The sequence below is a fragment of the Rana temporaria genome, chromosome 1 (assembly GCF_905171775.1).
Source record: "Rana temporaria chromosome 1, aRanTem1.1, whole genome shotgun sequence".
In the NCBI taxonomy this organism is placed as follows: Eukaryota; Metazoa; Chordata; class Amphibia; order Anura; family Ranidae; genus Rana; species Rana temporaria.
The window spans coordinates 497,616,637-497,633,723 of NC_053489.1; positions in this window are offsets into that span (position 1 = coordinate 497,616,637).

Below are 17,087 nucleotides of genomic sequence, written 5' to 3' on the forward strand. Positions count from 1 at the left end.
GGCACTCCCAGACGTACCTACCCGACAGCGTTTCTGAGGCAAGACTACTCTCAGATCCTCTCCCTGGGCTGGACACTGGTCGCGCTGGCTTTGCCACCCAATCAGCTCGTGAGGTACGCGACAAATATGTTGAGTACTTCATGGGTCGGGGGGCCATTTCTATGCCAGATCATATTTCTTTCTAATTCGGCCCCCAAAAGAAAGAAATATTCACAGAACAAATAAATAATTAGACCATTGGACTTTATACAGTTGTTTGTCATTACTGCTTTTTCTCTTTTTATCTGTCTTCCTGGTTCTCACCAAAAATAGTGCACTTCTAGTGCCAAATGTAGGGTTCAGGTTTTAGTAAATAAACACAATTGCACATTATTCACTCATCTCCAAACTGGGTATTCAGCATATAAAAGAATAAAGCCACTCATTTTTAGGATTTTGGAAAAGCTTTTTTTATTTTCAGCTTTTTCATTTTCCTTGATTTTTCAAAAGATTTTTAGTAACAAACATGCCAACATTTTTAGTTTGCAAGGCTTTTAATTTTTGGTTTTGTGTGTTTTTTCATATTTTTTTTTTTTTGTCCAAACAATGTTTTTTTAATTTTTTGGTGTTCACAAACAATGTAGTACAATTGTACCATTTTTCACACAAATATTCTATTTCCCAAATGTTTATTTTGTCTTATTTTTTTATATTTTTTTTTCCCAAAATATGTTTGAGATTTTTTATCTCTTTATTTTTTACTAAATTTTTTTTGGAATTATTATCAAAAATATTGCTAACATTTTTTTAATATATTTGTTAACCAAATTTTTTAATTTTTTATTTTTTTTTATATTTTTTTCGTACATTTTTTTTTAAATTTTGAATAATTATTTTATAATTTATTTTTTTTGTTTTTTATTTTAAAAAAAAAAGATTGGTAACATTTTTTGGATAGATTTGTTACCCAATTCTTTTTTTTAAAAAAAGTTTTATTTTCAAAATGTTTTATTTAAATTTTTTTGGATTTTTCAGGCTTGTTGATTGTAAGCCAGTTTTTTGCTTGAAAAATTATAACATGTAAAAAAAATTTAAAAGACAAATGTGTCACTTTTACATTCACAATAACAGTCATGGTGAAATTTCACACTGGAACACGCCAAAATTTGAAGATGCACACATTCAGTGCAATGTCAGTCCTAAAACATAGAAACACAGACAAAGGGCGACATGTGCTATCTGCCATCATGGGTGTTCAATGTCTGTGTTTTGTGGGAGCAAACCCTTCCTCGAAAACTAATTGAGAATCGAGGAGGGGGTTGTACCCACAAAGCACAGATATTCGATATTCTGTGATGGCAGATAGCACATGTTGACACACTGTGTGTGCATCTTCAAATTTTGGCGTGTTGCTGAGTCAAAAATTAAAACAGGTTGGGGGATGGGCGGGGGGGGGGGGGTGTTCAGTCTTTGACACGGCCCATCATGTCAATGATGTTTTTATAGTTTTGTTCTATAATCAGCATTCTTTGCCGCATAGTGTCCAGCTCGGTGCAGCACTCCACAATTACATTTCTCACATTCTGTTCCATGAGAACCATCTGTTGCCGCATATTCTCCATTTCACTGCTGCACTCCATCACTTGCTGGATAATTATTCCCGCACTTGCGCGAGAAAAATGCGGAACAGCATCTTCATCCCCTACAAAATGAATCTAAAATATAAAATTAACAATTTTACCGGCCTATCTACATCTAGGGTTGCCACCTCATCCCTTTAAACCAGAACACATATTAATTACACAGGTTCTGTGGCTGATTAAAAGGTGGTAATTTAACTCACCTGGTGCCAAATCTGCATTACATTAGCCACAGAACATGTGTAATCCATATGTGTTCGGGATTAAAGGGATGAGGTGGCAACCCTATCTACATCTGTTTTGCCCTATAAAGCTGGGGTGACACTGACCTGATGGTGTGCGAATTTCCTCCTCCTCCACCACTTCGCCATCTTCAATAACTCCTCCTTCTTGAACCACTTCCCCCTCATCCTCCACGACTCCTCCTTCTTCTTCTTCCATCAATCCACCATCTTCAAATTCACCAAAATCATCTTGTTCAAATTCATCTTCATCCTCCACAACTACCAAATTTAAAATGACTCCATCCTCCTCTCTTCCTTCCTCCTCTCTTCCTTCCACCTCCTCCTCCACATCCTCCTCTCTTCCTTCCTCCTCCTCCTCCACATCCTCCTCTCTTCCTTCCTCCTCCTCCACATCCTCCTCTCTTCCTTCCTCCTCCTCCTCCACATCCTCCTCTCTTCCTTCCTCCTCCTCCACATGGCCAGATGGCAGATTCCGGGCGTGTCTGGCCCTCTCTGCCTCCTCGAAATGCTGGCGTCTTCTTTCCCCTATAAATAACACAAAAACAATATGTTTACTCATCAGCACACAGATATTGTAGAGCAGAAATCGCACACATTGCATAGAAGTTTAGAGGCTTTAATTGATTATTTTTTTGTGTCTTATCACCCCAAACCTACATTTTTGGATGACTTCTAGGCCAAGCTCTGATTCAGTCCCTTTTTAGCGAAGTGACACACATGGATGTCCCCCCCTTAAAATTTGGAGCTGAGACCATACACATTTTAGTGTAATATTTTGGGGGAGACACAGGTGCTCTGCATTACAGATATGAAAACACCTGCTTAGTAGCACTGTTTGCATTTCCCATTCTAGGATTCAAATTTTACAAAACTATATTTTTACACAATGTTTACAAACAATGTTTTTGGCCAGAGAGGCATGTCCAGGTGTGTTGTTCCTGGGCCAACATCGTATTTGTGAGAAGCAATCTGATGTGAACGAGGTTTCCTATTAACACTCGTTGGCCAAGCAAATGATATTATTAAAAAATATAATATAAAAAATTATTAAAAAAAACATTTCAACATGTGTTCAGAAGTACAACCAGGCCAATGATACAGATGTAGAAATGTACCTGACCAAACATTAAACTAATAAAATTGTCCCCCCCCACAAACAAAAAAAAAACTTACTTTTTTTGAGGATTTTTTTTATTTTCCTCAATTGATGTGGCTCACGGAGTTTCAAGTCGGACCACCGCTTCCGTAGCTGCTCCTTGGACCTGGTGATCCCGAACATCCTCTGCATTCTCCTTGCCACCTTCTCCATAATTTTCCCCTTCCTGCGGTTTGGGGTCTTGTATGGCCCATATTGCCCATCATAGTCCTTCCTCCGCATTATTTCGACCAGCTCCACCATTTCGGCAAAAGACATATTAGTGGCCTTATAACGTTTTGGCCGGGATCGCGACGTTCCTGCCTCTGTCACTTCACTTGCGGCCTGAGAGCTCCGTGCACGCTTGAGTGACATCGCCATCTTTCCTTCCCACAGAGATTAGGGGCGTGGAAAAGAGGAAATGTCCCGTCATGGGCGGGGACGAGGGCGGCGGTTCATGCATACGCGGAGTGTAGAGAATGAATAAGACGTGATTACGTAGGTTACGCGGAGATTATTCGCTCGTTTCACAGAAGTAACATAGTTCACGCGGAGTCTATTAAAGGGAACCTACGTGATTACGTAGGTAACGCGGAGATTATTAGAACATTTGACAGAAGTTACACAGTTAACGCCATATTTTTTGAGTTAACATTGATTGGGGGGCATGGCGAAGGTGACGAAGGCGGTGTGTCACGCACACGCGGAGTGTATAAAAGGGAACCCACATGATTACTTAGGTTACGCGGAGATTATTTAATCGTGCTTCACGAGGAGCTAGAGATAATAAGGTAAGAAATTACAACATGGGATCAGCAGAGGCCTAGAAACTTGAGAGCCATGGGATTGGGGTTTTGTCTGTTGTTTGCACCCTTTTAACACTACTTATGTTTCTTGTGTCCCCAAAACGGTATTTACTTCTCACAATGCTTTCACACATCACTTAAATCTAGATGTGAAGAATGCTCTACCTATTTGTACTTTTTGCCAGGTGTATTGTGATCATGCAAGTATTGTTCTGTGTTGGTTGGCCAGAGGTTATTAGGAAGTGTATTTATATGTCAGGAATGATGAGGGGCATGCTAGGTACACATGAAATAGTGCCTTGAGGAATGGTCAAAATAGTAAAAATTGTGGATGGTTCTAGATTACACGTATTTAGCAAACTTATTTCAAAAAGGGTCTGCATGTGAACTCATTTTTGGTCACAACAATGGGGCAGAGCTGGCCAGCATTTTAGCTGCAGGAGACACTGTGTTTGCATAGTACTTGATAAATCTGGGGCCACATATTATTACAATGTGAATGCTGTGCATTTTTTAATGCTTATTTATTTTTGTTTTAACAGTGTTAAGCTTGAAAATTGCCAAAGCAAATTAGAATAAACCATGGACCAGATCGTGGGTAAAGAAATTATTGCTCGCCTAATAGAAAAGTTTAGGGAAATGCCCCTACTTTGGGATACAAAACATCCCCACTATTCGAAGCGGGACCGACGAACGGCATCACTTGATGAGATTGCTACATATATGCAGACATGGGTTCCCGGCTGCACAGGCGAGATGGTCAAGAAGAAAATGAACAACCTGAGGGCCGCATACCGAACCAAAAGAAGAGAACTACGTGAACAAAGATCAGGAGCAGCAGCAAGCGAGTCCACGGAGCCCAGTCTGTGGTACTACCAAGAGCTGGAGTTTTTGGGGGATCAAATGGAGGGCCGGCAATCAATGTCAAGCCTTCCTTCCAGCCGGCATCGCAGCAGACCTTCCATGGATCACCACAGCCAGGAGGAGTACAGTGAGGGGCTGGCTGGCATGCATCAAAATCTGCGACTCTCCACTTCTTCTGAGGTAGAGTATTTTTCTAAAAATTTTTGGGCTGCTAATTCTTGTTTGTTTATTGAGTTGATATTGTAATCCCAAAAGAAAAAATGGCCTAGAAAAGTCATGGGCATAAAAATAGGGGTCATGGATGCCAAGTGCAGGGATCAGAAGGAGAGTCTATTCAAGTTTAAAGTAAGATAAAACAAACCAGTCTAGAGCATGAAAATGTGTGTGATTTGCTTGTGCCAAATTGTAAAATATGTCCCTTTTTTTGCCACAGGAAGAGCAGCCATGATTTTTCGGCTACTAATGCGGAGATGCATGCCAACCAGAAGGAAGGGGTCAGTGGCAGCCAGGAGGAGGAGGCTGGGCCCAGCACCAGTCAGCAGGGCCCCAGGCCCAGGGTCAGCACCACCAGGCAAGTCCCTCCCCCCGGGTCAGGCAAGCAGGCCTAATGAGGCGCAGGAGGCAAGTGGAGGATGAGAGCCTCGAGATGATAAGGGAGGCTAGCGCCTTAACCACTTAAGGACCGCCTCATGTACATATACGTCAGCAGAATGGCACAGGCAGGCACATCCACGTATATATACGTGCCCTGCTTGACGTGGGTCGGGGGTCCGATCGGGACACCCCCCGGTACATGCGGCGGTCCCCGTGGCTTCAGGAGCGATCCGGGACGACGGCGCGGCTATTCGTTTATAGCCGCTCCGTCGCGATCGCTCCCCGGAGCTGAAGAACGGGGAGAGCCGTGTGTAAACACGGCTTCCCCGTGCTTCACTGTGTCGGCGCATCGATCGCGTCATCTCATTTATAGGGAAGACACGATCGATGACGTCATTCCTACAGCCACACCCCCCTACACTAGTAAACACATACACAGTGATCCCTAAATGTTACAGCGCCCCCTGTGTTTAACTCCCAAACTGCAACTGTCATTTTCACAATAAAGAATGCAATTTAAATGCATTTTTTGCTGTGAAAATGACAATTGTCCCAAAAATGTGTCAAAATTGTCCGAAGTGTCCGCCATAATGTCGCAGTCACGAAAAAAATCGCTGATCGCCGCCATTAGTAGTAAAAAAAATAAAATAAATAAAAATGCAAAAAAACTATCCCCTATTTTGTAAACACTATAAATTTTGCACAAACCAACCGATAAACGATTATTGCGATTTCTTTTACCAAAAATAGGTAGAAGAATACGTATCGGCCTAAACTGAGGAAAAAAAATGTTATATATGTTTTTGGGGGATATTTATTATAGCAAAAAGTAAAAAATATTGCATTTTTTTCAAAATTGTCGCTCTATTTTTGTTTATAGCGCAAAAAATAAAAACTGCAGAGGTGATCAAATACCACCAAAAGAAAGCTCTATTTGTGGGGAAAAAAAGACGCCAATTTTGTTTGGGAGCCACGTCGCACGACCGCGCAATTGTCTGTTAAAGCGACGCAGTCCCGAACTGTAAAAACCCCTTGGGTCTTTAGGCAGCATTTTGGTCCGGGGCTTAAGTGGTTAATGAGGGCCCCCCTCAACCCCACTGAGGCCTACAGTGCCTACGTGGCACACGAAATGTCACAAGCGGGGGAGGCCGATCAGAGGCGTGCCAAGGACCTGTTTAACCAGGTCCTTTTATGGATGCACCAGGGCTGGCTGACCAATGACACTGAGCTGAGTGACCCGGCCCATCCTGCCCAACACCTGCTAACTCCTCCTGCTGCCACATCATCCCCACCTGCAAGGGGCCGTGGATGGGTCCGTGGAAGATCTGCTGCAATGCAGGCTGCAAGGAGGGTTACAAGGAACAGGAGAAGATGATTCCCGGCCTTCCATTTGATCCCCCAAAAACTTTGGTCTTTTTGGACTACCACAGCCTGGGCTCCATAGGCTCACTTGCTGCTGCTCCTGGTTTTTGTTTTTGTGGTTGTTCTTTTTAGTTCTCTGTATGTGGTCCTCAAGGTTTGCCATTTTCTCCTTGACTATGTTGCCTGTGCAGTCTGGAACACAAGTCTGCATGTATGTTGCTATCTCATCAAGTGCTGCCGTTCTAGGTAATTTATTTTTGTTTATGGCCAAAATAAATGGTTATTTGATTTACTGAAATACCTTGTCTATTGTGTTTTAATACTGTGGTGATTAGGCATGAAACATTTTAGCAAATAATATGTGTCATTTAGAAAGGACACCAACTCCTTGGGGGGGGGGGGGTACATTTGGCGTACCAACTTGGTAAAACAAAAAAGGAAAAACACACGCCAAAATAAAATGGTGACATAACTTGACAAAAAAAAAATGTGCAAGAAAAAACAATGGTGACATAAATTGCACAAAAAAAACAAAAAAACAAAAAAAATGCAAGAAAAAACAATGGTGACATAACTTGACAAAAAAAAAAAAAAAAAATGTGCAAGAAAAAACAATGGTGACATAAATTGCACAAAAAAAATAAATTAAAAAAATGTGCAAGAAAAAACAATGGTGACATAAATTGCACAAAAAAACAAAAAAACTAAAAAATGCAAGAAAAAACAATGGTGACATAAATTGCACAAAAAATTTTTTTTTTAAAAAATGTGCAAGAAAAAACAATGGGGACATAAATTGCAAAAAAAAAAAAAAAGAAACAACATTAAATAAAAAAAAAATAACAGAAACATAGACATGTGGAGGACAAAAAGAAAGTTCCAACATCTGGATAGATAGCATCAGCAAGAGAACGGGTTTATTCTAGCAAGAGAACGCCGAAAAAACAAGAGGCAATAAACGACACACTAGATATTTAAAAGGACGAATGTGCCATATCACAAACAAACAAGAGTTTTACCTGAACGAGTGCTCCCATCCCCTTATTTTGTCTGAGCATGCGCGGGGTTTTTATCCGCGGATATTGTGTACTAACCAACGGATCTGTCCGTCGGATAGATTCGCAGCGGATAGATTTGTTTAGCATTTTAGCAAATATTCGATCTGCTGAAAAGCGAGTCGACGGATAAATATCCGCGGAAAAGTATCCGCTGGAACATACACACCATAAGATCTATCCGCTGAAACCCATTCGCTGGGATTTTTCAGCGGATGGATTCTATCGTGTGTATGGGGCCTTAGAGTCTGCAAAAGACTTGAGACTGGGGCAGAGGTTCACCTTCCAGCAGGACAACAACCCTAAATATACAACAAGAGCTACAATGGAATGGTTTAGATCAAAGCATATGAAGTCCAGACCTAAATCCAATTGAGAATTTGTGGCAAGACTTAAAATTGCTGTTCACAGATGCTCTCCACCCAATCTGACAGAGCTTGAGCTATTTTGCAAAGGAGAATGGGCACAAATTTTCCTTGCTAGATGTGCAAAGCTGGTAGAGACATCCCAAAAAATACTTGCAGCTGTTTTTGCAGCGAAAGGTGGTTCTACAAAGTATTGACTCAGGGGGCTTGAATACAAATGCACGCCACACTTTTTACATATTTATTTGAAAAAAAAATTGAAAACCAATTATCATTTTCCTTTAACATCACAATTATGTGCCACTTTCTGTTGGCCTATCACATAAAATACATTTACGTTTTTGGTTGTAACATGACAAAATTTGGAAAATTTCTAGGGTATATGAATATCTTTTCAAGACACTGTAAATGGACTCTGCTGTTCATTTACAGAAGAAGATTTTCACCGCTCCAGGTGAGCCCTATAGACAATCAGGGATGGTCGGATTACCAAGGTGCTGGCAATGCACGTAGCAGTAGCAATAGGAGGAAGGAGATGGACAGCCGCACTCCGAAATAACTTTTCAAAAAAGTTGTCTTTTATTTTCAAGCAGGAACATGCATAATCACCACAACCATAAACCAGGACAGCCGACTAGTTTCGCACTCTTGCTAGTGCTTAATCATGGCTAACTAACTTTCCCTAAATAGCTTCCTTTACCTTAGTGCAGTCCTTCACTTACCTCATCCTTCGATTTTGCTTTTAAATGTCCTTATTTCTTCTGAGAAATCCTCACTTCCAGTTCTTCTGTCTGTAACTACACACAGTAATGGAAGGCTTTCTCCCTGGTGTGGAGAAAGCCTCTTAAGGGGGGAGGGGGCGAGCAGGAGTGTCAGGACGCCCACTAACACACAGCTCCTTTCTCTATCTGCAAAGTAGAGAGTGTTCTGCCTTGCCTGCTCGCCCCCTCCCCACTCAAGAGGCTTTCTCCACACCAGGGAGAAAGCTTCGCATTACGGTGTGTAGTTACAGACAGAAGAACAGGAAGTAAGGATTTCTCAGAAGGAATAAGGACATTTAAAAACAAAATCGAAGGATGAGGTAAGTGAAGGAGGACTGCACTAAGGTAAAGGAAGCTATTTAGGCAAAAAATGTTTTACCTTTACAACCCCTTTAACCTTTTTGCTGCTGGAGAATTTTTTTTAATTTTCTGCACACACCAAAAAGTACGTAGTAGTATTTTTTGCTACCTAAAACCCCGAAAAACATGACATATTTTCTGAAAGCAGAGGACCTATAGAGTAAAAAAATGGTGGGTGCAAATGTTTATGTTGCAGGATATTAGCACAACTGCATAGGAAACCTATATTTTCAGTAAAAATGCAGTAACATTAGAAAAACACAAAAAAAACGTTTTTTTTTTTTTGTTAAGCAAAAACTATGACTGCCAATATTGTCCATAAGAAGGCTCATCAGTAGGGATGAGCCAAACCCCCCCCCCCCCAAGTTTGGTTCTCACCATAACATGCGAACAGGCGAAAAATTTGTGCGAACACGCAAACACTAATAAAGTCTATGGGACATGAACATGAAAAATCAAAGGTTATAATTTTAAAGGCTTATATGCAAGTTATTACAATAAAAAGTGTATGGGGACACGGGTACTGCCCCAGGAGACATGTATCAATGCAAAAAAAAATTCCGTTTTTTTTTTCAGGAGCAGTGATTTTAATAATGCTTAAAGTGAAACAATAAAAATAAAATATATTCCTTTAAATTCTTTAGTCTGTCTGTAAAGTAGAACATATTTCCCATGTATATAACAGTACCACAGCAAAATTAAATTTCTAAAGTAAAAAAAAAAAATAGCTTACGGCTGTAATGTCTTGCTGGATCCCGGCAATATACATAAAAAAAATCATTGAAAAACACTCCATGTCAAAATATAAAAAAAATCAATACCAGACCCTTATCCAAGAATACAACCTGGCAAGTCACAGGAAAAGGGGGGACCTCATTAACACTACTCTTGCCCGGTGGTTGTGGAGGTCTGAGGTCTTTAATAAGGGGCCCCCAGATTCTGCCCCCCCTATGTGAATAGGTATCGGGTAGTGAAAATGACAGCAGACAGTTTTTAACAAATCCTTTGGGAGGCGTCCCGCTGAATGCTGTCTTTGGCAGCTGTTATATAGGCTAAGGCGGGGCCACCCGGTGATGTAAACGAGTGACATGCCCCCTTCTGACATCATGTGACAGAGGGGGTGGGGTCACCCTTTTATGTCACCAGGTGGCCCTGCTCTTGACAATATAACAACTGTCAAGACAAGACGGCTGTCGGTGGGACACCTTCCATGGAGTCAGAGTTTTCCTCTTTTTTTTCTCTGTGAATGTCAGAAGCTGTGATAGATGATGGATTTACATTGTGGGACACTTTTTTAATAAAGGAATTGTCAAAAACTGTCTGCTGTCTTTTTTTACACTTTTTGGTGAATAGGTAGGGGTCTGGGTGCCCTTGTTAGAGGGTGCCTCCATATTCCAATAAGCCCAACCGCAGATGCCCACAACCACCGGGCAAGGGTTGTGGAGATGAGGCCCTGCACTGACTGAATGTGGAGTCTACACTGATTATCTAGTCTACACTAAATGTAGAGTATAGGCTGTATATATATACTAACTAACCTGCCTAATGTCTCTTCATTCATAATTACACTATATAAGCCTGCCGATCTCGCAGTGCATTATGGGGCGTTCCGAAGGGCAAGAGTTTGCCCGTGAATAGGGATGAGCTTCGTGTTCGAGTCAAACTCACGTTCGACTCGAACATCGTATGTACGAACGTTACGGGCCTTTTGTGCCAAATTCGAGTGGCGTGTCACGGCCCATAATTCACTGCGGCATTGAAGTGCATTGCTGGCTGATGATTGGCCAAGCATGCACTATGACCCGCATGCTTTGCCAATCACAGCTTGCAAAAAAATGGAGAGCCATAATTGGCCAAAGCCAGGATGGCTTTGGCCAATTATGGCTCAGGGGGATTAGTACACGCCCCCACACTATAAAAGGCCACCTTCAGGTTGGCCTTGTGTAGTGTGTTGCGGTGGTTAAGAGGAGACAGAGAGAGAGTGTAATTTTTTTGTAGGTAGATAGAGCAGGCAGGCAGGCTAGCCAGTTAAAGTTACAGGGCCAGATTCACAAAGAGATACGACGGTGTATCTACAGATACACCATCGTATCTCTGACGTAAACTGGTCCTATCTATGCGCCTGATTCATAGAATCAGATACGCATAGATAGGGCTTAGATCTGACAGGTGTAACTGTGTTACACTGTCGGATCTTTTTTTCGATTTAAAAATGGCGCCGGGGTCGTTCCCGCTGTTTTACGATAAATAATATGTAAATCAGCGAGATACGCAAATTCACGAACGTACGCGGACCCGACGCAGTCTTCTTACGACGTTTCCGTAGCGGCGTACCCGTCGTATACTTACCCCTGCTTTCATCAGGCGCAGCCAATGTTAAGTATAGCCGACGTTCCCGCATCGAATTAAAAAATTTTAACGTCGTTTGCGTAAGTCGTTTTAGAATACGGATGGACGTCGTTTACGTAAGCGTCGAAACCACTGACGTCCTAGCGACGTCAGTGGGAGCAATGCACGCCGGGAAATTCCCAGGACGGCGCATGCGCATTTAAATCGGCGTGGGAACGCGCCTGATTTAAGTAGTACACTCCCCTAGCCGCGGAATTTGAATTCCGCCGGGGGATTTAGGATCCGCCAACGCAAGTTTGGAGGTAAGTGGTTTGTGAATTAGCCACTTGCCTCCTAAACTTGCGGGAGCGGATCTTAATTCACGTAGAACGAGCGGATCTATAGATCCGCTGCGCTACGTGAATCTGGCCCACAGTGTGTGGAAGATATATATGCATCCCAGGTGTTGTATATATATTTATACACTGTATAGTTTAGCTAGATCCGCTCTTCCTAGTTTTCTGACAGGCAGGCAGGTGATTGTGCTAGCTGCAGTATTCTCACGTGGTGTACTGTCTGTGTCCTCTGCAGTTTGCACCTAAAGCTACGTGGTGTGTGTACTGTCCGTGTCCTCTGCGCATTGTGCACCTAACGTAAAGCTGGTGTTTCTCATATTTACTCCTAAAAGCAGAGATCTTTTCATATTAATACTACAGGCAGGGTATATTGCTGCAAGTACTTTCACATGTGCACCTAAAGCTATGTGGTGTGTGTACTGTCTGTGTCCTCTGCAGTGTGCACCTAAAGCTACGTGGTGTGTGTACTGTCTGTGTCCTCTGCAGTGTTCACTTAAAGCTACGTGGTGTGTGTACTGTCCGTGTCCTCTGCATATTGTGCACCTAACGTAAAGCTGGTGTTTCTCATATTTACTCCTAGAAGCAGAGATCTTCTCATATTAATACTACAGGCAGGGTATATTGCTGCAAGTACTTTCACTTGGTGTACTGTCTGTGTCCTCTGCAGTGTGCACCTAAAGCTACGTGTGGTGTGTACTGTCTGTGTCCTCTGCACATTGTGCACCTAACGTAAAGCTGGTGTTTCTCATATTTCACAGCAGGGCCCATTCCTGTGCCCACCAAGAGTAACTGTGAGGGCTTACAGAGTTGTGGCACCAGCACCCCCACCACCACCAACAAAGGCCCAATTTTTCTGCCCCTTTTCAACAGGGGCATGTAATTACAATTCTTGATCTAATAATTCACAGCAGGGCCCATTCCTGCGCCCACCAAGAGCTTACATTGATACATGTTCCCTGGGGCAAGACCCGGGTTCTCAAACCCGTTTTACGACAATAACTTGCATATTAGGCTTTAAAATTAGCACTTTTGAATTCGAACGTTTGAGTCCCATAGACTTCAATGGGGTTCTAAATGTTTGCGCGAACGTTCGGTTCGTTCGAAGGTTCTGGTGCGAACCGAACAGGTGGGTTTTCGGCTCATCCCTACCCGTGAACGCCCCATAATGTTTGGTATTCGCGACCTGGAGAACACCCGGTGTTCGAGTCGAACATACGCTGGCTGCTTCAGCCCTGGAGGGCCCTTAAAGTGGAGGTTCACCCAAAAAAAAAAATGTTAACATTAGATTGAGGCTAATTACGGGAAGCAGAATCGGGTGTTTTTTTTTTAAATCAATGCAGTACTAACCGTTTTAGAGATAGATGTTCTCCGTGGCTTCCGGGTATGGGCTGCGGGGACTGGGCGTTCCTATTTGATTGACAGCCTTCCGACCGTCGCATACAGCGCGTCACGAATCACTGTAACTGTACTAATGACACTGGGAGGGACGGAGTTAACATCAGGGGTGATCAAAGAGCTAAATGTGTTCCCTGGGAGTGCTTGCTAACTGTGTGGGGATGCTCTGACTGGGTAAAGACCGAGACCTGAGTTCTTGCTTAGCAAAAACATAAGGGGGCAGATCCACATACCTCTGCGCCGGGCGCAGCATATCTAAGATACACTACGCCGCCGTAACTTTATTCTTTTCTTTCGAATCCTCAAAGAATTTGCGCCGTAAGTTACGTCGGCATAGTGTATCTTTGGCAGCGTAATGGCGCGGAATTCAAATGGATGTAATGGGGGCGTGTTTTATGTCAATACGTCGTGACCCAACGTAAATTACGTTTTTTTTAACTGCGCATGCGCCATCCATGGGGGTATCCCAGTGCGCATTCTTGAAATTAACCCAGAACACGAAGGTGACGTCATTCTACGTAAATACCTATTCGCGAACGACTTACGCAAACGACGTAAAAGATTCCAAAATTGTACGCGGGAACGACGGCCATACTTAACATTGAGTACGCCACCATATAGCAGCTTTAACTATATGCCGGAAAAAGCAGAACGCAAACGACGTAAACAAAATGCGCCGGCCGGACGTACGTTCGTGGATCGCCGTAACTAGCTAATTTGCATACTCAACGCAGAATTCGACGGAAACGCCACCTAGCGGCCGCCGAAACATTGCAGCTTAGATCCGACGGCGTACTAAGATGTACGCCTGTCGGATCTAGCCGAGATGCCGTCATATCTTGTTTTGAGGATACAAAACAAAGATACAACGCGCAAAATTTGAAATTACGCGGCGTATCAAGAGATACGCCGGCGTAATATCTTTGTGGTTATGCCCCAAGATCTCCATCTTCTTCCCTGGCAAAACGGCGATCTGCCTTATTTACATAGGCAGATGTGTACACTTTAGGTCTAGAAGCAATTTTCCACATTATTATTTAGATTGTTGTTCTGCCTCGCTCAAGAATAATCGCCGGTCGTGGGCATACATCGGGTCTGCCGGACTCGCTGATTGGCTCCTTCTCTGTCCATTAAGCACGCGATCAGGTCTCCGGCAGCACACAGGTACAGGTACGTGATTTTGTGCAATATAGACACTTTGCCACAGTACAAGTAAATTATGCGGTCGGCAAGTGGTTTCAAAAAGGTAAAATACTTAAATCAGGGATTGATGTTGGTTAGTATCAGGGTCAAGTTCACTGTCAGGCCAAAGGTCATGGTCACAACGCGCACCATTGTCTTTTGGCCCTACTACATGTTACAAACAATGTATAATGTACACATATTTGGTATTGCTACTAATGTCAGGAGTATGAGAATTTATTTTCTTTTTCTTTTTGTGATGAGTCATAGAAATGGCAGGAAATACAGAGCATTTTTATGTTTTACTATTTTGAGCCAGTTTCCTTTCATAGTAAAAAATCTGAAGATATCCATTAAGATTTAACATCAAGTGAAGGACCAATTTATCCTGAAAAAAAAAACAAGGTACATGGATACACTAAGTGGTAGTGATGATTTGTATAGTTTTACTAATACATTCCAAAACTACATTCAGGCATTAAGATTTGTTTTACCTTCAAGCATTACGGGGTTATAGCCTCTCATTGTTGGCAGTAAAACAATATAAACATGTGATATTTAATTATTTTTTACATGTGAATAAAAATGGATCTGAGCTGAAAGTCAAATGATATGGAATAATACTAAACTGTTTAATGTATTTTTAACATGTGTAAAGATGTATAGTATGTAACATAAATTCATAAAATTCATAAGGAAAGAGGTGACGTGCTTGCAGTAGTCCTAACAGTCTCAAGATGTTTACATCTACTTTAGAGTCAAGTGGTGTCATCTGTTCGAATCTAAAAAAGAACAAAGTAGTAAACCTTGTGTATCACTTGTGCCTTGTGCTTTGCACATTACCTTACCCTCTTGTAGTAATGCCTTAAGCACCTAATCTAAACAGTAACTCGCTTTGAATATATATCTTCTATAGCTCAGTTGACGTCATTTACTTTGTATACAGGAGGGTTTTGTGAACCATCCATCTTCCATTATTTCTGCTCAGCTTATTTCCATTTACTTCTGCTCACCTTACTAGGTTATAAATGAATGGTTTAGTTCTTTTTTTTTTTTCAAACAAGCCTTTTCTGTCAGCATTAATGATAATTTAGTTAGGAAAGTGACATGGAAGAATTCCACATGGTTGCCATATTGCCTGGGTATCTGTTTCTCATTGATGATTTGTTCTTGGTGATGTCAACTCTTAGTGGACATGTGATACAGCTCTAGGAAAAACAGCCTGATTTGGAGACATGGCTTTTCGAAGACTCTTGTCTCTGGTGAGATTGATGATGAAAATAAAACTTACAACCACAGTCTCTGACTGGAAATATAAGATAAACATCACGAAGCAACCCTTAACCTAGCTAATTTAACTAAATTTAACAAAACATTTAAAAATTGATTTGAACAAAAAAATGTAACTGTTGTAAAAAGAAGTGCCTAGAGACATGTCCAAGTTATATACAACTTTTACAGTGTCCAGAGATAAAACTGGAGGTAGCAAGCAAAGGAGAAAGGCGTATTGTATTTGGCATGTGCAGCTGCAAACTGCAATGTCCTCCACAATTAAGATCATAAGCCCTTTTCTAAAGAAAACCAGAAGGACAGATCAAGTAAGTTGTTTATTTTCCATTGGCCACCAGATGACTACTGAATTTTATGTGATTGAACTTTGAACTTCTTTGCAACCCTGACTTGCGTCCTCTGGTGATGTGCTGTCATTTGATAGTTTTTGCTTTTAGGGGCTGTCAAAGTCAATGTAAAACCATTAGATATTGCATTACAATCTTTTGAAGAGATGTAACAAGGTAATATAAGTTACACCATACTGTATTAGACTGACTTGCTTAAGTAACTTGACAGCCTAAAATAAATTGACCTATTTATGCCGTGTGTATTCCTATTAATTAGACATGTGCCCTGCCGAAAAATGTGTTCGTTTTCGTTTCATTTGTTTTTGTTTTTTTCATTTTTCGGGTCATTAGTTATGATCGCAATTTGGAAATTCCAAAATTCGTAAATTTGAAAATTCGCAAATTTCCGAAATTCGAAAACCTGAAAATAAGAAAGAAAATCTGAAAATTCAAAAAAATAGCTAACTAACTAATAATGACTAACTATTAAATTATAGGTATTGGAATTTCCTTTCAAATTTGGCTGTTAGTGAACGTAACGAATAAGAATGTATCCAAAGTTACGAATTATCCAAAATAACGAATGCCGCATCTAAACAAGTGGAATGGAACAAATTAATAATAAATGATAATAATAATAAAATGTTTTTATTATTATTATTATTATTATTATTATTATTATTGTTATTTATTATTATTAATTTGCTACAATCCATTAGTTTAGGTACAAGATTCATTATTTTGGATAATTCCTAACTTCAAAATAAATTTGTAGTCGTTGCGTTCACTAAAAGACAAATTTGAAAGGAAATTTGTATACCTATTATTTAATAGTTATTATTAGTTAGTGGTGCGCTGGCAGGACGGTAAAAAAAGTCCTGCAAGCCGCATCTTTGATGGGCAGCGCCACCATTTTTCGGCAACTAACAGGGGTTAATGGCACCCCGCTAGTGGTCAAATAGCGCTGCAAAAACAACGGTAAAGTGCCGCTCAAAATAGAGGCGCTTTATCACCGACGCCCCCACCGCCTCAGTGTGAGGC